At 38.0% G+C, this 26,487-nt stretch overlaps 1 pseudogene; it reads right to left on the bottom strand.

Annotated features, from left to right (window-relative positions):
• Nucleotides 1-2,436: 2,436 nt before the first annotated feature.
• On the bottom strand, nucleotides 2,437-22,243 carry LOC149015644 (uncharacterized; annotated as a pseudogene).
• Between the last annotated feature and the right edge of the window lie 4,244 nt (nucleotides 22,244-26,487).

Here is a 26,487-nt window from a genome sequence, read left to right as displayed (position 1 = left end):
TTGAATTATGTACATCATTAGAATGGGCATCAAGAAATTACAAATAAAACTAGAAATAAATTATAACACAAGAGAGATCTAACGTAATTCACGCACCAACACAATATACTACTATGTCTATAAGCAAAGAATAAATTTTACTATATAAAAAGAGATTATGATAAAGTTCTCTCAACCAATTGTCAAAACAATATTACAAAACTTTCACCCAAAACTCTAATAAGCGAAAAATCTCAAATCTCACAGTATCCTAATAGAAGAACATAGGTACATATTTATATGCCAACACAGAGTTGTTCTAGTGGTGGAACCAACACCTCTTAGTGAATAGGTCGTGGGTTCAACTCTTGCGAAGGCATATTAGTATCCCAATCCCCCGGCTTAATAAAGCCCCTTTGTACCCAAAAAAAAAAGATTACATATTTATATATTTAAATTGGGTAAATAGATCGTTCTATCAGGTCCAATCATAGCCCTTGCACCTCCACTTATTACGGAATATTTGTTTTTCTCTTAGTCTTCATCGCTTAATGGTTGTTTACTCTTTGTAATGATGATACGTTGTCTTTTAACAAGATCAATAAGTTTGATTATTCACCATGGAGTAAAAAGATTTTTTTATGAACTTAAAGGGGTTGGTTTAGTTGGTAAAGACCAAAGCCTCATAGTATGAGATTAAGAGTTTGAATATCCTTAGGTCGAGGGTCGAAATTCAATGTATCCAAGTTATATATAAAACTAACCTTTCAGGATATAGTCTAGGCGTACATAAACTATCCGAAATGAACCTCAGTGCCAAAGAAAGAAAGAAAAAGAAAATGTCTTATGTAGATGAAGAATCTTTCTTGATGCTTGGTGCTCTAGAAGAGGAAAAACAACAAGAACATTTCTTTTTATAGAACACGAAATTCAGAAAAATTCATAAAAATTCTCTGTTGACAAATAGAGGTTACATGACAGCGTGATAACCAAACCATACACTAATCACAGATTGAGGAAGATCATCAGCTCCTTGGAGAAGCTATTAGGGTTTTTCAGGAGAATGCTAAATTTCGAAAAAGCCCTACTAACTCCTTTTGAGATTTGATTTATTTATTATTTTTTGTGTACAAATGCTTTTTTAATACGAGAAATGAAATGCCTTCGCAAGGATCAAACCCAAAACCTCTCTACTGAGATGTATGGATCTTCTAAAATCGTGGATCCATTGAATTTAAATCTAAACAAGAAAAGAAACCCAATTTAAATCTAAAACAGGGAATGAAACCCAAGACTTCTCTCATGGAGGTTAAACAAATACCTTCCCTCATGCCAGGAGGATCAAGGAAGCCACCCTTGCTGTTTTCGCTCTTCTCTACTAAATTTAATGGATTGCTATTGGTCAGATCACTTAGGCAAGAATACTATTATTAATCTAGAGTAATTTATACCCTTCTACAGCTCAAGAACTCTTCTTAGTTGTTGATCAAAAAAACTCAAGATTTCTTGCATGGTTCCTACCTTTGCATCCAAAATTTGATTATGATGGCTATTTAGAGTATTCTTAGTGAAGAATAAGAGAGATCCATTTGCTTTGTTGGAGTTTAAGAAATAACTTGATCTTGATTTTTATGGAGCACTAAGTTCTAGTTTCAGCAAGATTTCTTGACAATATTCAACAATTTTGTTCTCAAAATACTCATAGCACAACTCTTCTTCTTCTTTTTTTCCAACATTTTTGCTCATTTGCAGTATTCATTATATATATGTACATAGATACTAATAAGGTTACACGTGCAAATGCACATAATACATGCTTATTCAAAAATATAAATTACCTAAAATGATTTATACAATTCATTTTACATTGCATATTATCCACGTCAAACTTGAACAAGTTCTATCTTAAAAAAAAAAAATACTTTTAAAAGAAAAGAATCTAAGTTCAAATGGGTTTCTGCAATTCCTACTATGCATTTGAGCTTGAAGTTGATGTTTTCCCTTTACTTTAGGTTGAGATGAGATGTCTCTTCATCACATCTAAATCTTCCATACATGAGGATTGTCATGACTACTGACTAGTAATATTTTCTGTATTTTATTAATAATAAATATATCCAATAAAAATTCAATTTTAGGGTCTTTGTGTTTTTTAAACATAAAGTGGGGTGTCAGTGCTTTAAGCTCTTTGGGGTGCCACTACAATTTGCTCATTTATCTATGAAAGAAACTCACCAAAACACAATTAGAATTTCTTTACAATGGGTTTGCAATTGCAGAAGACTCCACCAATTACTTAAAATTTCTTCTTTTATCATTGACCTTGAACTTGCTCATAGAAATCCACATATATGCTCAATGACCACAGAATATTCAGTGTTACTTATATTACTCTTAACATCATTTTTTTTTCAGCTTCACCTTCAAGTTAGGAATATTTCTTCAGAATTGATTGAGTCATGCTTCATGAAAAATATTCTTGATTGTATGCAGTTCCTTCACAACATCGTTCATTTGCATATGTTCTCTGGGTGACTCCATGGAGCACCGTAATGCAATCTCAATTATTGAAGACACGCAATCATGCAATTTATCTGTCATAGGACTAGGACCTTCAGTTTTGTTGCCAACACCCTCTTCGATTTCTTCTCTATGTTCTCCCCTGCCTAAGAGTGTGGGATCCAAAATTTGCATCATGCATGCAGGTAAAGCCGCCTTTGCCAAGTCATGGAGGTTCAAGTCACCAGTAAACATTTGGTCTATTGGCCTTTTTCCTGTGAACATTTCTAGTAAAAGAATCCCATAGCTATACACATCTCCCGATGTAGTTGCCCTTCCACCCATGCCATATTCTGAAATTACAAACCTCTTGCACCCATGCAATAAGAGATTTCATATATAGCTAAAAAAACTGTAGTTTGGGTGTAGAAATTGTGATCACATATGGGTATAAATATTGTGATCACATTACCCAAATTAGCTATTTTATCAAATTGGATTGATTCAAATTAAAACATAGATTTATTACCTGGTGCAGCATAGCCAATGGATCCTTTTAATCCAATCATATTAGTTTGATCCTGAGATGAATTGTCTTTGGGATCTAAAAGTAGCTTCACCAAACCAAAATCACTAACATGCGCAACCATGTCATGGTCATGTAGAATATTGCTTGGCTTCAGATGACAAAGAACAATTGTTATATAGCAGTTGTAATGAAGGTAATCCAATGCAAAAGCAACATCGATTGCAATGTTCAATCTTTCAAGAATATTTAAATTTCTTGATCGATAGTGTGCCTCTACTGGCGGATGCAGCCATTCATCTAGGCTTCCATTAGCCATGAATTCATAAACAAGGGCCTTGAAATCTTTTCCTTTTGAATCAAGACTTGAACAACAAGTTAAAATGTGGACAAGATTTCGCTGCCGAATGTTTCTTAGAGAATTACATTCAGCTGTAAAGCTCTTGTATGATTTTGAGTTTTGAAGGTTGAGTACCTTGATTGCAACAGTAGTTTCACCTTGGTTGATAATCCCTTTATATACAGAGCCAAATCCACTAGAACCTATGAAATTAATTGAAGAAAATATTGCAGTAGCTTGAAAGAGCTCCTTGTAAGAAAGATTTAAGAATTGATTACCACTTGATGGTTCAGATGGAAGTTTATTTTTTGATCTTCTTATCCAATAGAGAGTAAGAAAAGAGGATGTCAAAAGAGAACCAAGAACCGCACAAGCTATTGCCAAAACTATTCTAGAAAGATTGGATCTTTTTTTATTTGAAGATCCATGGTTTCTGCAAGTAGATATGTTTAACCTGCAATTCCCCCCACAAAGCTTACCATTTCCATATACAGCAACTGCACTTGCATTTCCAAAGATTCCTTTTGTTGGTACCTCTCCCTCAAGATTATTGAACGATAAATTCAAACTTTGCAATGCCACAAGTTTTGCTATATCATTTGGGATTGGCCCGGTTAAATTGTTGTTTGAGAGATCCAACTCTCTAACTCCCTTCAAAAGAGTCAACGATTGAGGAATGATTCCCTCAAGAAAATTATTCCCCATGTCAAGATGTTCCAAACTATTACAATCACCAATGGATGAGGGGATTTCTTTAGACAGTTTGTTGTTTGAGATAACCACTGCAGAAAGACTCTTCATATTACCGATTTCAATTAGTAGGGAACCAAGAAGAGAATTATAAGATAAGTCAAGGCCAATCGATAGGGAGGAAATGAGAAAGAGTTGTTTAGGTATTGGAGCTTGGAGGTTGTGTACATGAAGGGTTAAATATTGGAGTTGTTGACAATTTCCAATGCTAGAAGGGATATGTCCATTCAAGCTATTGGAATCTAAATGGAGATCATATAGATGAGTGAGGTTTCCTATGGAGGAAGGTATCTATCCTAAGAGTGTATTTCCACCCAAGTATAGTCTTTGAAGGTTTGAAAGTTTCCCAATAGTAGATGGAATATTACCTTTGAGAAAGTTTTCCTCCATGTCCAATCCAATTAAGTAGATAAGATTCTCCATACCCATAGGAATAGTTCCAGATATTTGATTCCTTCCCGATCTAAGAGTTGAGAGTTGTGATGAGAGATTTGCATTAAAGTTGGGAATTGGACCCCTAAAACCATTAGATTTTGAAGTTGTGTAGAGTTGACCAAAGAATTTAAAATATCTAAATCACCAGCTTCCCTTGCTCCACAATGATTTCCAGCTATACTCAAATATTGAAGATTTTGAAGATCGCCCAAGTTGTTAGGGATAGGGTCAATAAAACTGCAGTCGCTTAGATCAATTGATTCAAGTGTTGAAATATTGGAAATGGAATTTGGAATACTCACTGAGAAAAGGTTTAGTCCCATGTCTAGGTTTATGAGATTTGGAAGAGAGAGGCCTATGTCTTGGGGAAGACTCTCATGCAATTGGTTTTGCACAATAGAAATCATTTCAAGAGATGAGAGATTAAATATTGAGGTGGGGAATGTACCAGTTAAGTCGTTTTCAGGAAGTACAAAGAAAGTATAAGTTTGTTAGTTGGCTAAGGGATTCTGGAATGCTCCCTTGTAGTCCATTATAACCCAAGGAGATAACACGAACTGAGGACATGTTCCTAAAAGAAGCTGGTATGTTTCCTGTCAAGCCATTATAATTAATAGAAATTATCTCTAGCTTTGGCAAAGTGGTAAATAGTTCACACTCGGAATCAACCCCACAAAATTGTTATGGGATAACCAAATTTCTCTTAGATGAGTGCAATTGGCCAAGCTGGGAGGAAGCTCTCCTTTGAGGCTATTGTTCTTCAAAACAATATGTTATAGTCAACTTAGACGACCAATCTCTTGAGGGATTTCACCATCAAAGCTATTATTTGCAATGTTGAGGAAACAAAGGAAAGAAAGATTTCCTATGAAAGGCGATATCTTACCTCCCAAGTCCTTGCCTTGTAAATTCAAGCTGACAACCCGTTGTTGATGACGATGACTGCATGTGACCCCATCCGAGTTGCAAAAATTGGTTGAATCATTCCAAGAACTTAGTGCTCCATACGGGTCAAGATCAATTTGTTTTTTAAACTCCAACAAAGCAAATCATTCTGTCTCATTATTCCCTCCTAAAATCATCACTGAGCTTCAGCATAAAACATAATGAAAACTAGAATACTCTGAAGAGCCATGAGAATCAAAATTTTGGAATGCAAATGTAGAAACCATGCAAGAAATCTTGTGCTGGAAGGTTATAAATTACGTACGCTATTGATAGTACTCTTGCCGAATTGATGAGAACTTGATCCATATAAAATTTGTCCAATTCAAAAGAACCACTTCTACTTTTAATTATAGATTCAAATTGGCTCCTCATCCCTTACATCTCATAGGCGAATTTAGTGGTAGGCATTAATTTCTTCTGAAGTAGATGGTTGTTGGTGACCCTTATTCTTTCATCTTTTATTTTAGTTTTCAGAGATTGTAATAGAAGCCCTCTTTTTTTTGTCAACGACAAAAGATAGATAGAAGCCGACCTCTTGTTGAGATTGTAGGTGTCTCTAGGCTTTCAATCTCTATAAGTTTTCAAGATTGTGATAGAATCCTACTTAAATTCTTTTGAAAAAGCTTGTAAGAATAAAATATCCAACTTCAAGATTGTGATAGAAGCCAACTTAAATTATAGGGCTTTTTTTTTTTTCTTCCGTCAATTCTATTCAAAGCAATCACCTCTTGATTGCATATATCTCCTGTAGTGCATGATCATATTATTATCCGTTATATTTTTAAAATTATGTATATTCTTAGAATGAGAATTAAGAAATTAAAAATAAAAGGAATAAAGAGATTACATAATTCACACACCAACGCTGTATATACTACATCTATGAACGAAGAAGAGTTTTTACCATGTGAAAAGATGATTACTATGAAGATCTCACAACCAATCGTGAGAACAACATTACAAAAGTCTCACCCAAAACCCTAATAAGGCAAAACTTCAAATTTCACAATATAGAACATAAGTACACATTTATAGATTTAAATTGGGTAAATGGGTCACTCTATCGGGTTGGATCATAACCCCTACACCCTCACTGATGAGTACATTTATGCGTGAAATATTAGGGCATAAAGCATGCATTTTACACACTTTGAGTGGAGCTACCTTGAGTTTTATGTTGTTTTTCCAGATTTTACGAGTTTTCAGGATTTGAGCGAACATTTAAAGTTTTGGGTATTAAACATGCGATTTTACACGTCAAGAGGTCCGTTCAAGTTCTCAAATGCGAAAATTGGTCTAACTTAGAGCATAATGGGCCAGAGATGTGATTATGGTTCAACTCCAAAGTATTTTAGAGATAAATAAGCAAATTTTGATCTACTGCAGAGATTATAAATTATTAATCAAATCTACAGAGATATTATTGAGAGAGTCCTAACGGAGAAAAAGAGTCATTGCACACCTCAATATCTTATTTCCTATTTGGGACTTGGTCAAAGAAAGAAAAAGAGGAAAAAGAATTATATTCAAAAAGAAAAAGAGGAAAAATCCCGTTTTTGAATGTCTCTGTCCAGTTTCGATCAAGCCCTTCAACGGATGGTCATCCGGTGTCCGATCGAGCTGATTTTTGGAGGAGAGCTCTACAAATTCTTAAACCTAAAATCCAATGGTGGAATTATATATTTGATATCTCTAAGTCCGTCAGATTGGTACGCAAAAACCCTAATGGTTGAGTCAAATAAGAACTTTGAGTTTTATTCAAATTCAGCTGGGCCTCATATCCCATGTAAACTCTATAAAAGGAGAGCATACTCCATCAAGGGAGAACGTGTTCTAGAGCTTAGTAGAAGCATTATTTCTTCTCTCTTCAGTTTATTTAGGTTTTCTCTAGTTTTCTTTGCTTGCATTTGTAAGATTTAAGTTTCTAGATTGAATGTTTAGATTTAATTTTTTTTATGTAATGCAATTCAAGTTAAAGTTTCAAGTTTTTAGATTCATTTTTCTCTGGGTCTAGCAATTGCAGATTTAGATCATTCTAGATCTGGTTGTTAGGGTTGGTTGAGATTCGAATCGTTTGTTCAATTCGCAAGTAACCTTCTTTATTAATCTTCTCTCCTCGATCCCTCCATTCCCGCTTCTATCTATCCCTCAATATTCTTAGTTTAGGATTTACTTTCAGCATTTATTTATTGTTCTCCATTCCCCTGGATCCTTGATCAGAGATGCCTACAGTCGTGCCTCTCTTTGGTTAAGGTTTCCATTTTACTTTTTGCAATTTACTTTATGTTATTTACTTTCTGCAATTTACTTTCAGCATTTATTTATTGTTTTCTCTTTCCTTGGAACCTTGATCAGAGATGCCTACAGTCGTGCCTCTCTTTGATTAAGACTTCCTTTTCCTTTTATTTCTTTGTTATTTACTTTCTGTTATTTACTTTCTGCACTGTTTTTTTCTTTAATATTCGTTCCCCCGATCGGTGGACTGTAAGCTACGGCAAATGGTCCACGGTCAAAATCATTATTATTATATTCCCCTTCCCTCAATCCAGAGCTAACACTCGGATCACTTCCCTTTTCCTTTTATTTTTATTGTTCGCATTTTTTTTCCTATCTTTTATTTATGCATTGATTGTGTTTAATTTATTTTTCGTTTCAATTCGATTGCATTAGATGTATGGATTAGGATCGTTTAGTTTAGTTAATAAAAATTGAATCATTCCACTCTCACATTACTATTAAGAAGTTGAATTCTAAGTGGCATATCTCCTTGAGATCGACTTGTTAGCTACACGATACCATGCGCTTGCGGTTACTTTTAAATTTCAAAGGTCTAAGCCTTCTAAAGAACCTCTACGTATGATGAGAATTTTCTCTTACATGATGAATGTTTTTCTTGAAGTCTTTAGGGATGATTTTTCTATTCATGGTTTTTCTTATTTGGAGTGCCTTCCCTATCATACATTGCTATTGAAGATAAGACAAAAGCTTCTCATGATAAACACATCTTGACTGAAAGGTATACCCCTCTTTTGCCTTGCGCTTATTCTTTTTTTCATGTGTGCATTGAGGACATTGCATTACTTAAGTATGGGGGGTATAGCTTCTTTGTAGATTTTAACTTTGACTTTTGGTTAGTGTATATACTCTTTCAATTGCTATGATGTGTGAAATGAGAGTGATTTTGATACCCATCATGAATACATAAAAACCTTGTTGAGAGGAAGATAACTTGTATATATGTTGAGATGAGACTTTCTTTACAAAAATAAAAGGCCCTTAACTTAAGGCGTTGGACCATTTATGAGTTTTGTGGGTTCTTGTTTCTTTGGCTAGAAGTTGAGATCAATTTTGTGTATGGCATGACAAAAGAAAAAAAAAAAAAAAAAAAAAAAAAAAAGAGAGTAGAAAGTGAAGGTTGAATTCCTTGGAACTAGACAGAGCACTCCAACTCAAGAATTGAGGTGACTTGATCGAAACTCTTAGGAATAAGATTATTGAAAAGAACTCTCACATCACTGTCTATGTGAGCATATGCAAAGCAAAGCTACAAAGTAACTTGGGTTTCTGGTTTTTGCTCCACCATGTCATTCAAGCCAACCGTAGTGGAGTAATGTAGAGTTCACTACTCAAAAGAAAAGAGAGAGATAAATACAAGTGTCATCAATGCCTAGGTAAAATTGTTTGGTAAAAAATACTTCAAAACCTTAGTCCTTGGTCCCCTTACTTTATTAGTGGTTTTGCTTAAAGGAGAGGTGTACTTGAAAGATATAAGGTGAGTCTTTAATTGAGATATATGCTAAGTCTCAAGAATCAATATGGGGTAATAAAGTTCAAGTGTGGGGGATCTTAAATCAATGGTGAGAAAAATTGTCATAGCTATTGATCATGGATGAGTACTTACCAATTGTTAGAGTTGGAATTTGCAACGTTTTATTTTTAGTTGAATTGGAATTTTGGATGTATATTCACTGCAAACATCCACGAGACAAAACTCGTCCTCTAGGGGTAACCTAGTGGTTTAAAGGCTTGTTGCACATGCTAAGTGTAACCGTGATTCCTACAAAAGTGAGTTAGGATTTATTTTGTTGTAGTTTCTTACCTGCATTTGTATTTTTCTTTAATTTTTGCTTGAGGACAAACTTAGTCTAAGTGTGGGGGAATCTGATGAGCACATTTATGTCTGAAATATTATGGCATAAAGCATGCATTTTACACACTTTGAGTGGAGCTACCTTGGGTTTCATGTTGTTTTTGCAGATTTTATGAATTTTCAGGACTTGTGTGAATATTTAGAGTTTTGGGTATAAAATATGCGATTTTACACGTCAAGAGGTCCGTTCAAGTTCTCAAATGTGAAAATGGGTCTAACTTGGAGCATGATAGGCCAGAGATGTGATTATGGGCCAACTCCAAAGTATTTTAGAGATAAATAAGCAAATTTTGATCTACGGCTGTGATTAGAAATTATTAATCAAATCTACAGAGATATTATTGAGAGAGTCCTAATGGAGAAAAAGAGTCCTTGCACACCTCAATATCTTATTTCCTATTTTGGACTTGGTCAAAGAAAGAAAAAGAGGAAAAAGAATTATATTCAAAAAGAAAAAAGGAAAAATCCCTTTTTTGAATGTCTCTGTCCAGTTTCGATCAAGCCCTTCATCGGACGGTCATCCGATGTCCGATCGAGCTGATTTTTGGAGGAGAGCTCTACGACTTCTTAAACATAAAATCCAACGCTGGAATTATGTATTTGATATCTCTAAGTCCGTCAGATTGGTATGCCAAAACCCTAATTGGTTGAATCAAATAAGAACTTTGAGTTTTATTCAAATTTAGTCGTGCCTCATATCCCATGTAAACTCTATAAAAGGAGAGCATACTCCATCAAGGGAAAACGTGTTCTAGAGCTTAGTAGAAGCATTCTTTCTTCTCTCTTCAGTTTATTTAGGCTTTCTCTAGTTTTTTTTTGCTTGCATTTGTGAGAATTAAATTTCTAGATTGAATGTTTAGGTTTTAATTTTTTTTATGTAATGCATTTCAAGTTAAAGTTTCAAGTTTTTAGATTCGTTTTTCTATGGGTCTAGAAATTGCAAATTTAGATCATTCTAGATCTAGATCTGGTTGTTAGGGTTGGTTGAGATTCGAATCGTTTGTTCAATTCGCAAGTAAGTAACCTTCTTTATTAATCTTCTCTCCTCCCTCCATTCCCGCTTCTATCTACCCCTCCATATTCTTAGTTTAGGATTTACTTTCAGCATTTATTTATTGTTCTCGCTTCCCCTAGATCCTTGATCAGAGATGCCTACAGTCGTGCCTCTCTTTGGTTAAGGTTTCCATTTTACTTTCTACAATTTACTTTATGTTATTTACTTTCTGCAGTTTACTTTCAGCATATATTTATTGTTTTCCCTTCCCTTGGATCCTTGATCAGAGATGCCTACAGTAGTGCCTCTCTTCGGTTAAGGCTTACTTTTCCTTTTATTTCTTTGTTACTTACTTTCTGTTATTTACTTTCTGCACTGTTTTTTTTCTCTCTTTAATATATGTTCCCCCGATCGGTGGACTGTAAGCTATGGAAAAGGGTCCACGGTCAAAGTCATTATTATTATACTCCCCTTTCCTCGATCCAAAGCTAATACTTGGATCACTTCCCTTTTCCTTTTATTTTATTGTTCGCATTTTTTTCCCTGTCTTTTATTTATGCATTGATTGTGTTTAATTTATTTTTCGTTTCAATTCAATTTCAATAGATGTATGGATTAGGATCATTTAGTTTAGTTAATTAGTTAATAAAAATTGAATCATTCCACTCTCGCATTACTATTAAGAAGTTGAATTCTAAGTGGCATATCTCCTTGAGATCGACCCGTTAGCTACACTATACCGTGCGCTTGTGGTTACTTTTAAATTTCACAAACACTCACCATAAACCAAGATTAGTGATGGACTCCAGGATTGAGCCACTTTCATCACAGATCTCATGAATTGAATGATTCGGGTTGCTCATTAAAATATGTAAGCATAAATCCATCTTTGAAGTTAGATACAAAAATTAGGATTGCATCATTACATTTATTATTTCTATGTTTTAAAATAATTAACATTTAATGTGACGCTACCCTTAATACCAAGTCTCCCACTCGGTATCGACAACTCTTCACTCGGGAATTGTAATGTGACGTTACTCATCTTTGATAATGTTGAGTTCGTGCTATTGCTTTTCCACGAACTTGTGAAACCCAACCCTAACCTTGACCCGGAAACCCTGTTGTTTGTAGGTCCGACAACCCGAAGTAAGGCAAGAAGTCAACTTTGGGCCATCTCAGTGGAAGACTTGGTGTTTGGCTTAGGATCCATGAGTGTTGATGACAGTGTTCCATTTATGGAAACTGTATTGATGAAGAAGGAATTAGTTGATGGACTTGGAGTACTCCCTGACTTGGTTCGAAGGCATTTCTACATACTAGGTAAGTCACTTGGTGTGTGTGCAAAACCCCTTCAAGTTTGGATTTGATCTGAGCCTTCAATTCCCTGTTTTGGAATTGTTGTCCTGCTTAGTCGACTGCTTGGTCGACTGGGCCAGTCGACCAACCAATCGACCAAAGGGTCCTGTTTTGTTGAATTAGGTCTTGGCTTCTCTATTTAAGCCCAACTTCGAATCTAATTCGTCTTTTGTGCCTCCAAACTCTTTGGAACGAACCAAAGCTCTCCTTAAGTCATCTCCTCTGCATCCTTGGTGATTTTCTTGACGGATCTTTGTCAAATCTCTTGCATTTACACAAAAAGGTATGTGATCATCATCTTCTATGCTTCATCTTTCATTCTCCATTGGTTTTCTTTCCTTTTCTGTTTGAGGATAGTAGAGATGATGTTGCATCTCTGTTGCAACCATCACTGTACTCATCCCCTCTCTTTTCCTAAGGATCTAAAGCTTGGTGGATGATCTTCATCAAGATCATCACTCGCTTTTGAAGGAAAACCATGTATTCATTTTCTTTCCTTATGTAGATTGATATTCTTCATTCTTAGATCTATTTTTCTAGAAGATCTATGCATGCTTTTCATGAATCCTTTATCAGATTAGTAATCCATCATCCTATAGTTTCTCGTCCATGATTTTGATATGATTACTTCAAGAACCATGATTGATCTAATTATGGTAAGTTTTTGTTTCCTAATTTGTAACTTGAAGACTTGATATTTTTGGAGTTTTGAAGTCCTCTATATACCAATACACTATCCTTGCATATTCCCTCTTGTTTGGTGCCCTTTTGAATCACCAAATTCAGATTTGTAATCATAAGTCTCTGATTTTGTAAGTCACTGCCTTGCTTGGTCGACTGAGGCAATAGACCAATCAATCAACAACCAATGAGGACAGCAACCTCATATTTGGTCTGTTTTGGATAATTTGATCTCTTTCCTTCTAGGTATCTTTCCTAATATGTTACATATACTTGTTTAGGACTTTCTTTCCAAGTTTAGACAAGATCTTACTTGATCTCCAAGATCCTTTGCGAAGTAATTAAGGTAAGGACAGTTATTTCCTTAATTACATAGATTGCATGATTTAGTTTCTATATTTGAATCTCTTTGATTTACTTCTATAAATAGATTCTTATATTGGCTAAATACTGATGCAACTACTTTGATTACAGTAGCATTACTTGTTTATGCTAATTAGTTCATGTATGATTTACTTATCAATTATATACAAGTTGGATGTTGTTATTGATTTCTTTCCATATAAGAATTTTTTTTTCCGTCCAATTTCCATATAAGAAGTTACCATATATGTGATATGATGGATTTATGGTTGTGAATGAATAGGTATGGTTTGGAAAGGGGAGGTGTCCTTTTGACACTTCTGTCCTTGGACATTTACGGGAATATTATGGGATGTTTCCAGAGATGCCCTTTGGACACCTTCCTAAACTGTTGGTTGATATATCTAGGGCTGTCTAGTAGTGTTTGGCTAGGATGTCCCATTATGTCAGACCCTAATCGGAGGGGTATTGAGACTGAACGACCCGTGGTAGCAATGGGGATTCATGGGGTGCTCAAGACCGATAACCAACTTGTGAGAGGACAGGAATCACATTGTGGGGGCCATTTATTGGTAGGGTTGCATATGGATAGACTTGGGCTCACGGGCGCTCAAGACTGATAACCAACCCGTGAGGGGACGTGAGAGCTTCCCGTTTACCATATGTGGATAACCAATAGGGTTGATGAGTCCGTAGTCAGGGACTATGAGGACTCTAGTGTGAAATATACCGGAAAGGATCGCCAGGGGCGAGGAATGGATGTATCTGGATCTGACTTGATGTAACTAAGTAGGAGACTTGCATTTGGCTAGGTTTGACCCTGACATGCGCCAGTACTTAGACCAATGGTGATGTGAGAGAGCGGTGACCTATACCCCCAGCCATGGAATGTCCCTAGGGATGCCGGACCCACTACCAAAAGGCGTCGTGTGGTGAGACATTCCTAAAGAAGTACGGTGCTTTGACTTAAAGCATGTTTGCCAATAGAGACCAGCATACATAGAGTTAAAATCATAATGCATCATATGTTTCATATCATATTGCATATTACTTTGCTTTGAAATCCTGCTATTTATGTTATTATGGATTAACTGCCTTACTGGGTTTCTTTTGAAACTCATTCCTTTTGTGTTATGTATTGTTAGATTTCTCTACAGGTTCTGAGTATCATGACTGCTCGTATGAAGAAGCACAAGGAGAAGAGACATATCTCCAGGAAGGTGATTGCGGTTACGACAATTACACTGAAGATTCCGCAGGTGGTTATGCTGCGTACGATGCTTAGTCTGACCATAGAGTGGAAGCGCCCTTGCGCTATTTTTGAGATTTATACTTATAGAGATGTCGTCTATAAGATTGAGAACAATTTAGTTACTTATTGTAGTTGTTACTGGGATTAGTTTTCATCCCTTTTCCTTTTCCTTTTGGAACTACTTTTCCACTGTTAGTAGAATGAGATTTCCGCCTCACTTTACTTATTGATTTAGACATTTTGATTGTCTTTTGTACTCTGATGATATATGATTTATTCTTTTCTTATTTGGATCTCTCATTGATACTTTGCACATTGATTATTTATGTTCATGATTATGTTATTGTCTATGTGGGAGGTTGATTACCTCGATACTTGATCTTCGGGGCTGTGGATCACACACTCGGGTATGCCAGGTAGGGTATCGGCTGGGTGGATGTGACAAGAGTGGTATCGAGCCCAAACTTCAAGGAAATCCTAATCATAGAAAATAATAACGGAACATTCATGAGTCATAGATCTGAGATGACTCATCTACTCTTAGAAGTGAATAATAGAACACTTGGATTAGAAACTTAATCAATGAAGCATAACTGGACTTTCGGAATAATATACCATAATTATACTTTAACAAATGTCACTAATGCAATAAAAGAAAAGTGCATAATACACAATAATAAAGTGAAACAAGGTGAACTTCATTAATTTTAAAAGTTTACAACGATTACATCAGATAATGCATAAATGGAAATCCTAAGTACAATCTATCTAGGTGATCTCCTCTGATCTCTAAATGCTCTGAAGTCCTCGGCCATCTGTGCAATCTGAGACTCTATCCTATCCTGCCGTGACTCCATCATCTCATACATCTGCTCCTGTCTGACCTCCATCCTCTCGAGTGTGGAAGTCAGCAATCTCATCTGAGCACCTAAATCAGAAGTCTTTGGGACTGAATGTGAAGGGCCTCCTGTCTTGAAGTGTGGTGATCTGGGAATCTCAGGATACTCAGGATCAGCGTCATGCATCTCTATGTCTTCCGCCTGATCATCAGAATCTGGACCAGCATCACCCTCATCTGCTGGTACCTAAACCTCATCCTCATCCTCATCTATATCCTCCTCACCATCTGGACTCGGATATCTCACAGTCTAAGTGAACCTCATCTGCCTGATAGTCCTAGTCCCAATAGCATACCCCAGTGTGTGAGTAAGCACCTCAGTGTCCTCAAAACTAACCCTGAAGTGTCGGAAGATCAATGTCAGTAGTCTCCCGAAGCAAAGGTTCCTCATACTTGGACGTGCCACCAGATCTATCATGACTTGCTGGAAGATGTAGGACAAGTCTATCTGCAAGCCCATATAGATGCGGTAGATGACTATGGCCTCCATCACGGAAACTCGGTTGTGATGTCCGGCCTTCGGCATGATGTTTCGGCCGACAATTGTGACCTATGATCCTAGCCGAATCTGTCATCTGTCCACTGTCCCGCAGAAGGTAGCACCCTAAGTCATCCCAGAGAGTGGTGCATATCTCATGAAGCTCGTAGGGTAGCAAGTATCGGTCCACCTCAGCCCCGACGGGTATCCATAAGCACTGTCGTGGATAGTGTGGCACATGGAGAATGTGTGCCAGTGCCCTAGTAGAGAAGCAGATCTGTATCTCTCTGACCCTGCTCTCTAGAATGAGTCTGAAAGGACGACTTGGTCCTCTAGCCTCCTCGATAAAAGTAAGGTTGCTGAAGAACAACCTCACAAGCTCAGGATAGACGGGCAAATCCGTCATGAAGAGATGAGTCCATGCCTGAGTGTCGAATCTCTGTCAGATCCTGAACACTCTCATCTCTCATAGGTGAAGAAGTCGCCCATACTCTATTTGGCAGTACTCGAAGTATGCCTCGTACAGGAACTCTGCTTGTGGTGTATCGAAGCGATCGATTCGTATGACCTCCTCCCTCGGCTGAGCCGGCTCTCTACCTCTGCCTCGCCTAGCTCCACCTATCCTGCCTCGACCTCGTCCACCTCTCTGCATGGTGTGATGTCTGAGGAAAAGATAAAAATACATTACATGTTAGTGTTGTTTCAAAATTCAGTCAGAAGGGCATTTTCGTAATTTTCATCAAAATTGAAAATTTGGGGGAAATGCGAATTGAACATACTAGCATGTTCGCAATACTTGGAATTGCATGTCTATGAAGTTTTTTGAAGAAAATCGATCGAAATCCCGGTCTAAAGTTGAAAATTCAGCAAGAAGGGATTTGGGGATTTTGCATTCTAGGTCAAAATTGATTTTTGAAAATTTTGGAATTGGTAAGATCAAATTACATGTTCACGTTCACAATATCATTTGAGCATGTAGCATTTGATTTCATGAGAAAACTCCAAGCGGTTTGTGAGAAATCGAAATTTTTCTAAAAGTTAACGATTTCGGTACGAAAGCGATGTGAAAATACAAGATTGTGTTAGAACTTGTTGTTAAGCATGGTGTTGTGCTAAAAACCTAGGGAACATGTTTCTAAGTGTTCCTAAGCATGATTTCTAACAAGAGACACAAGTAAAACATGGATTTTGTTGAAATGCAAGCATGAGAAGATGAAATTGAAAGTGAATATGGGGATTTACCTTGTGTGAAGATGAATGAGTGTTGTAGTGATGTTGTTGAAGCACCAAACTACTTGGAAAACACTTAGGAATGCCTTAGCACCTCTTCCCCAGAGCTCCCTCTCAAGTTGGCAAAGTTTGGAATAGTTTGAATGGGATTTTGGCACTTAAAACCTCGAAATTCGCGTGCTGTAAGCCTTGGTTGACTGGACCACTCGACCAAGCACTCGACCAAGCACTCGACCAATGGAGACAATAGCTCCAATTTTTGTTGAATTTTTGGGAAATGTGATTTTTGTTCTATGGATTATTGTTTGATGACTAAATGGATGTATTTAAGCATGATTTAAATTTTCAAATCATTTGGACTTGTGGATTATGATGAAACTTCAAAATTTGGTGTTTTTGATGTTTTTAGTTTTTACAGAATGGTTACCTTGAGAAGTAGTCGTGGTGAGATACCCAGTGATGGTCATGATCAGCAGATCAATATTAGCTAACAGGGTACCAATGACATACCCAATGCCCCGAACGTCGGTAATTTCTGCGATATTGCCAACATCATGGGCAATATGATGCAGCAGCAAGCAGCCTAGTTTAATCAGATGCTAATGGGTTTCATGACTCTACATAATGAGAGTCATGCTGGTGTTAACGAAAATCTTCATACCGTAGTCCCGAATGCAGGAGGATTAGCCGAAACTCCTCATACTCGTCTAGTGGAGAGTTTCCTGAAATTGCAAGTGCCCACCTTCACTGGAGTGACCAAGGACCCCTTGTTTCCTAAAAAGTGGCTTCGTGAGTTAGAGAAGGCCTTTTGACATCTGCAATGTTCTGAAGCCCAAAAGATTCTGTTTGCTGAATAGAAGTTGCAACATGAAGCTGACGCTTGGTGGACCTCCACTCGACCTATGTTGGAAGGTTTGCATGCTGGTGTTGTAACGTGGGATTTGTTCAAAGAAGCTTTCTGCATGAACTACTTCCCTAAGGCAGTGAAAGATGCGAAAGAAGCTGAATTTATGGCTCTTACGCAGGGATCCTTGTATGTGTTGGAGTACCAACAGAAGTTTGAGGAGCTTCATTTCATTGCTCCAGACTCTTTGAAGCTTGACATCGCCAAAGCAAAGAAATTCTTTAAAGGACTGCACCCTGCCATTAAAGCTTACCTCACTGTTCAGCCTATAGTGAGCTATGCCCAAGTGGTGTAGAACTCGAAGAAGTTGGAAGAAACTGAGAAGGAGAGTGCACGTGTGCAAAGGCCCTGGCAGCCCAAGAATCTTGGATTGGTGGATCGTAATAATCGGTGCTTTGTGAGACCTACACCCTACCCCACTCCTGCTTTTCAGCCTCGGAGTGTCACATCCACCCAGCCGGTATCCTATCTGGCATAACCGGGATGTGATCCACAGCCCGAAGATCCAGATCGAGCGGCCATGCCTCCCACATACACGATAACATAATCATGAACAATATAATCAATGTTTAAAGTAAGCAATAAACAGATCAAATGAATAAGAAAAGATAATCAATCAGAGTGTGGAATTATCAATTATCAACTTCACATAAAATAATCTCAAGGAGAAAGAGTGATCAAGAGTCACTCCTTCAATAATAGCGGAAAAATGTTTAATTAAACTTAATTACAATCAGTATTAAGAGTAAATCCATAAGAGTTAAAGACAATATAACCAAATGTTTAGAGTCATCCAGGGAAATGGGGCACTATGCAAAGGTCTCTTCTATCCTAATGATTGTTTCTTCATAAGTGTGGATGAAGTGAACCCAGTGCAGCTACTCCCTCACCATGGTGGGGCTAACTCTGGTACGAACCATAATCCTCCTCGGCACAACAATCCTGACTCTCATCGTAGCCATCACCCGAAGTAGTATGCGAGATCATAGCTCGGCTCGTAGAGTGCGCCATCAAAGTCGTCTACACCTGCAGGATAATCTAACAAATTATACGAAGGGAATGAGTTCAAAAGAACTCAGCAAGGCAAGTCGTTTCATAATACACAGTTCATCCGATACAAATCTTGATATGATGCAATATGATATGAGACAATGATGATGTATGATTCTAACCCTAAGTATGCTAGTCTCTAAGGTAGACATGCTTTAAGCCATAGCACCATACTTCTTTGGGTTGTCTGTCACTGCCCCTCAATCATACAAGATATCTTGGGTCTGCCGGGGTAATTGGGTAAAGTCCTCATCAAACCATGGCTGGGGGTTAAGTCACCACTCTCTCACATCACCATTGGTATAAGTATTGGCGCATGTCACGGTATAGCCTAGCCCAATACAAGTCATCTACTCAATCATATCATGTCAAATCCGGATACTTTCCCTATGGCACCGACCAACTCGGTTCCGTATCCTTCACACTAGAGTCAGTGTATCCTATGGCACCGACCAACTTGGACTACGGACTCATCAACCCTATTGGTCATCCAAAAATGGTAAACGGGAAGCTCTCATGTCCTCTCATGGGTTGGTTACTGATCTTGAGCGCCCGTGAGCCCAGGTCTATCCATTTGCAACCCTACCAATAAATGGCCCCTTTCGGGTATCCGCAGTATGGTTTAAGTCCTCTCACGGAGTGGTTACCAGTCTTGAGCCGCCTTCAACCATACTCTACCATGGGTCGTTTGGTCTCAATACCCTTCCGATTCGGGTCTGATACGACAAGGAAATATCCTAACCATACACCTAGACAATCCTATGTATGTCATCCAATAACCCAAGAAAGCGTCGATGGACACCTTCGGAGAATATCCCACACTATATTCCCTCCGATGTCCAAGGACAGAAGTGTCAGAAGGACACTCCTCAATCCCAAGTCATACGTAGTCATCCACAAGTTCAATCTCATCATATCATATCAATTCAACAATTCATCATAGAATTAAAGACATGTCATAACATGATTAATCATATACATAATCATGAAGTATAATTAAGCATGATATTCCGAATGACATATAACATACTATTACTTGATAAGAATGTATATAAAAGTCATGCGTGGTAAAGATGTACACATAGGAAATATATTTACTGAGTTCTTAAAGCATAAGCATGATTACATAATCAATGTACTTGAGTTAACGACTGTCCTTACCTTAATCGAGTCGTAAATAAAATCAATGATCACCAAGGATAGTCCCAAAAATCAGTGTTGGTACCCTAGACAACATAAAAGTCATGTGTGGTAAAGATGTACACATAGGAAATATATTTACTGAGTTCTTAAAGCATAAGCATGATTACATAATCAATGTACTTGAGTTAACGACCGTCCTTACCTTAATCGAGTCGTAAATAAAATCAAGGATCACCAAGGATAGTCCCAAAAATCAGTGTTGGTACCCTAGACAACATACAAGTAACATCAGAGAAGAAAACAATCGAATCGGAGGTCAAACGAAGCAATTCGGCCAAATACAGGGATGTTACCATCTCTTGGTTGACTGGCTTGGTCGACTGTCAGTCGATCAAGGCAGTCGACCAAGACTTGTTAACCCTGGGCAGAATTGAAGACTTGGTCCTAAACTGACCTTCTGGTGCTCCGATCGACACAAAATTTCGAGGGCACGATTGTAACAATATGAGGATACTACACACTAAATTTCATGACGATCCAACGGTCCAATTAAGAATACCCAAATCGAAGCCTTATGTTCTATATGATAATTATCACAAATCGAATTGGAATTGATTGGAACTGTAAAGAATGATGGGAATAAATTAAGTGAATGGTAATAATCAAGTTAGAATGTAACCAAAAAAAAAATAATAATAATCAAGTTAGAATCATGAATTCATAGTAATCTAGACCTAAAATGTATTTACATATCAGTTTTGAATCAAGACAAGGTTGAAATAGAGATAATCAAAGTAATGAAATGTAAGCAATCCTAATTGAATCATAACATAACAAGAATGGGGTGCTAATCATGGGATTGAATGGGGAAAACTCATGGTTAAGTGTTTGCAAGGTTGCAACACTTCAACCATGGTCTTAAGATCATAATTTGGTAGAAAATGAATAGATTAGAAGAAGAATAAAAGGAATCATACCTTGAGTTGATGATTGATGTGCAATACTAATGATTGGAGTCAAAGATCCTCACAAACATCAAGAAAAGCCCAAGAGAGTGTCCAACTTCGTGCTCTGGAGTGTAAATGATTAGTTTAGGTCCTCATTCACGAGTTCCAAAAAGGTAGGGGCAAAATGGGAATTGATTTTGTAAAATTTCGAAATCCATTACTGCTGGTCGACTGTCAGTCGACCAAGGCATGACAGCAACTTCAGGAGTGGATTTGGAAGGCCAGACAGATCCGAATTGAGTTGTGTTTTCTCCTACAAGTCAATCAACAAGTCTAGTTTCAAGAAATACCTTCGGATTGATCACGAGGGTCCAATAAGTGCTTCAACTAATTCAATCTTCATCGATGCGCAGGTTTTCACTCAACACTGACAATGTACTCAAGTAAGGGGCATCATTGTCAACGTCCATAGGTTCTGGATCAAGCATCAAATCTTCATCTACTAGGGCCCACAAGTTTCTTCTACCACTACTTCGGGTCTTCGGACCTACAACAGTATAAAATCCGGGCCGGGTCAAGGTTAGGATAAGCCCGGATTTTACATTAGCAACCAAAAATTATGAGAAATTGATATCCGGCTATGGCCTCGGCAAACGGAGTCTTTCGAATAACCAAATAAATATCATCAGTTATTCTCCCTCTCGCCAATTGTCCGAGTCTTTGATTGATATTGGCCAATTCTTGACCAATATGTGCTGATCGATCATCGATGATACCATCATTATCCCGAACCGCGCGCCTGATAGTTGGTGAGTGAGTTCGCACTCCTGCACCCAACCTGGTAGTTGAATGAGTTGTGCTTCCTTGCGGTCTTTCAAACCGCTCATCTCTTCTAGGGAGTTCTCCCGTTCTCCTAGGTTCTCTTTCTTGTCTTCGGGCGCCTTCCTGGAAATTCTGACCAACATTCTGGTCATCTATCAGTCTTCGTTCCTTGTGTGGAGAACGTCCTGGCGGGAGTGAAGTCAATATTTCCTCCCTCTGTATTACGCGCCTTCCCGCTTGGCGTTGATCAGGTGCTTGCGGTGCCACCACTTGCCTGGTCAACGTACGAAGTGTCTAACTCACCTCCAATAACTGGAGTTTCAGTTTATCTAGCTGGTACTGGTCAGGAGGATTATTACCTCCCTGACCACCATCTTCTCGTACTTCATGAGGTCGACTTCCCTCAGGGATATCTTCTGGATTATTTCCTCCTGGGAGTTGAACACCAGCTTCTCGATGGGCCGCTGCAGCTGCTACTGCTAATCTAGTAATCATGGCTTTCTGAAGCGTTTCCCATAGACGGCGCCAAATGATGCGTCCAAAATCTGCTCAGCCCTTAGATCTCCTTTGGATGACCTGCAAAAACGAACGTCAGATGTGGCCCGACCGCTGGGGTCAAGAGTCCACCTCCGAAGGCTAAGTCAGTTAATGAACTGATCATAAGTAGTTCTGTTTGAGCATAGAGCAAAATAATGAATATGAATATTGAGAATACGATTCAGATTGTATCTATCTCTACCTTGTGGGCAGATGATGTCTTATATAGTGTGTACCTTCGAATCTCCTTCGTTGGATGTAGTTGAGCCTTCTTCGGATAGCCGTCGTATCTTAACGAATGGATCCGTTCATGATAGATCCGATTATGGTTTGGCTAATAGATAACTCCTTCGATAATATGATCGTTGTATGGTAGTTATCCATATGATCACGATCAGTATCTTCCGCAAGTGTTGTTAACCGTCTCATTGATGATTCATCCACTCCGATTATCACGGATTCGGGCATGCTTGTTGACTGAGTCAGTTTACTTCCTCAGCAAGCTATCTTTTGAACCTGGGCCACTCGGAAGCGAGTCGGTTTCTTTCTTCCCGACCGGGGTCGAGGGTCGAACCAAGGGCGAACCTGGTTCGATTATATTTTCTCCATATCACGAGCATTTTCTCCATATCAACTGGATTCCCAGTTGCTAACCCATCTGAGACTAGTAGAAGAAGCCTTTCACTTCCCTGAAATCTTTTGTACTACCACAATCGTGCAGAGTCTAAATTATTGGTAAATTTAAAAAAGAAAAATTAAATATGGTTTAGTAAAATAAGAAACTTATTTTTACACTTAAGCTCCCTTTTTTTATATACACCATCAGATCTAATTGGAATTATGTGGCACAAATCTGATGGCCTCGTGGCTGTCACAAATCCAAAACAACCTCAGGTGTAGGGAGGAATCCCTACACTAGCACTATGAGGCCATGACCATATCTTAGGTTTTTCTAATTTTTAATTTGGGGGGATGATAATCTGAAGGTGCATCTTAACACTTATCCACATTTTATGACATTGCATTATTAGCAGCTATGGAGCTTCCTAGGGATTGCTCTCATACAATGAAGGCACTCTTACAGACTAGCACATTAAAGATGGGTCTAGTACTCTCCTATGGCATGGTCCATGTTTACCTGATGGTCCTATAGCGAAGGAGAATACTTTGATTGTTGAGGCGTTGGGGCGGAGTCGCTATGATCATGTCAGCTTGTTGTGGAGCCCGGAAGGTGTTTGGCAGAATGCTCACAATTTTAGTTGCATCCAGGAACGTTGGGATGAGATCCTCGGCAGCAAAGTTCAGTCTAGGCTGGACTATGATTCACCTGTCTGGGTGGGTTTGGTGGAGGGGAAATACTCGATCCAGTGTGCTAATGAGGCAGTGCAACAACAGGATGACAAGGTGGCTTGCCAACGGCTGATCTGGTCTGTATCTACTAATATTCAGTTTAGCTTTGTGGCTTCGTGGCTCCCAAATGGTTACTGATTCTCTTGGGGGACAATGACAGATTCTTCATGTGTTCTGTGTGGGGCATTTGTGAGGACCAAGATCATCTTTTCTTCCAGTACATATACACTCAGAGAGGCTCTTGGTTGGAGGAGTTGCAGATGATGCTCGAGGGAGGGTGTTTTATATGCTTGCAGACAACATTTATCTGGACCATAAGCAACTCACTGCTGCACAATTAGTTCAACCCGTCCTATAGAATGTAAATTATTTTTCCTTTTCTTGTCATGATTTTAGCTGCCAATCAAAAAAAAAAGGGTAATTTTCATCTGGAACCCCTGAGGTTTGATCTATTTCACTTTTAGTCCAAATAATCGAACACTTTGCATCTGCCTCCCTTGAAGTATCCAATAAGATTAATTAAGGATAAATTATAATTTTTATGACTAAAATACCCTTATACATATATTCCCTTACCATGTTCTTCTACTCCTCCGGTGATCAATTGGAAAAATCCGTTCAAGACCCTAATCCAAACCTAGATTCAATACTAATGAGCAGAACATTTTTACCCCACAATCTGAAATTCCCAAATCATAGCTTTCTGCACTGCTGTCCAACTCGAATTTGCACCAGCGAATGATGAGATCCACTCCATGCTTCTCCAAAACCAATTACTTCCCCTCTGGCGTACGTTAAGGTTGCCGGTATTCTTCCGGCACCACCTGATGAAGGGAAAAACGGTTTATTGATTTTGATGACGCCCAGAAGAACACGATGATGCCCAGAGGAACCATCGTCTTCACCACCGTTGGCAGGCCGTACTACGGCTTCGATGTCTTCTTCTCCACCGCTTTACCTTCTAAACTCATAAATTGACTCAATGAATAGAGAATCGTCTCACCAATGGTTTGTCCATCAACTTCAATGGCCAGTTCAGTTCGACGAAGATCAAACCCTTCGGCTAACCTAGAATTTATCTCAACCATCGAGAAAATCCCAAAGCAGAGCAACTCCCTACTGTTTCAGAAAGCCTAATTTACCTCAACCATCGATAAAATCCCAAAGCAGAGCAACTCCCTATTGTTTCTGAAAGCCTATTTCAACGAAGATCAAACCCTTCTTTACATCTCCGAAAGAACCGTCTAACCTAGAATTTATCTCAACCATCGAGAAAATCCCAAAGCAGAGCAACTCCTTACTGTTTCTGAAAGCCTAATTTACCTCAACCATCGATAAAATCCCAAAGGCGAGTAACTCCCTATTGTTTCTGAAAGCCTATTTCACACCGATGGTTTCTCCATCAACTTCAATGGGGCCGACCCTTCGACGAAGATCAAACCCTTCTTTACATCTCCGAAAGAACCGGCTAACCTATAATTTACCTCAACCATCGAGAAAACCCCCCACCCCTCCCAAACCACAACCCCAAACCAAACACCCCCCCTGCCTTTTTGAAAGCCTATTTCACGACCGGCCGATTGTACTCTGCTCATGACCAGTTGATAAACCGTTCAATAGCTGCTCTGCCGTTTACAGACTCAACTTGTTGACCGGAAAATCGTTCGGTTAACTGTGAAAGGAACAGTAGTCATTAATAATCTGGTTGGAAAAACGCCGGATTCTAGTGAGTTCGATCTGGGTTTTATTGAATCTACCTCTTGATCTTCTTATGATACATTGAAGCCAAAAGCTTTAACTACCCCAAGAAATGTTCCTATCAAGCGTCAGGTTCTCTTTTTAGGTAGATAGTAACAGGGAGTAAAAATGTTCTGTTCATTGGTATTGAATCTAGGTTTGGATTAGGGTTTGGAATGAAGGGTCTTGAATGGATTTTTCCAATTGATCACCGGAGTAGAAGAACATGGTAAAGAAAGAATATGTATAAGGGTATTTTAGTCATAAAAATTATAATTTGTCCTTAATTAATCTTGTTGGATACTTCGGGGGAGGCAGATGCAAAGTGTCCAATTATTTGGACTAAAAATGAAATAGATCAAACCTCAGGGGGTCCAGATGAAAATTACCCAAAAAAAAAAAAAGTACCCTCATTGGCTAGTATCAAGTGTGTGCCTTGACGCTGTTGCAGCCCAGAGATTATGGATAAGGCTGTACATGAATAACTGAAATTGGCTTTCAATTTTGCATTTGCATCAGTTTAGGGATACTTTAATTTTCAATTATTAATAGGATGTAGATATGGTAATGTCGCGTTCGATGTTCTATTATTATTTGACTAATTAAATTATTTGAAGAAATTACTTTGTTGAATTTTATTTTATTTTCCTATATAAATTTGTAACTTAAGATATGTGAATTTTTTTTTTATTTTTTTAGATTTTTTATTTAAATAAATACAAAGAAAATCACCAACAAAAAATTGTAAGAATATCAAAGACTAAAAAATTCTTAAATTCTTAAATTACAAGCTGATCCTTACAAATAAAATGGTAAAGTTGTTAATAAGAAGTTGAGATATTGTACTTAACTTGTATACATATCCATTTAGAAAAATCTATATTAAAAATAATTATATGACTAAATCAGTCTAAAAACTTAAAAGGATATGATTCAATTTGATCATGATATATAAAGATGTGGTTATGGTATTCCACCAACCCATCTGAATCTGATATGTTTGCACCCACTTGTGAGTTATGAAAATAGACTGAAATGGAAAAAAGGTTGTGAATGCTTATCCCTCCCAAGATTTAGCTTACTCTAGCACCCATCCTGTAAGATGTAATATTCGT

Source organism: Hakea prostrata, chromosome 5, assembly GCF_041222555.1.
Source record: "Hakea prostrata isolate BN-2017 chromosome 5, UWA_Hpros_2, whole genome shotgun sequence".
NCBI lineage: Eukaryota > Viridiplantae > Streptophyta > Magnoliopsida > Proteales > Proteaceae > Hakea > Hakea prostrata.
The sequence above is the reverse complement of the archived record's forward strand: the minus strand, read 5'-3'. Positions and strand labels throughout refer to the sequence as shown.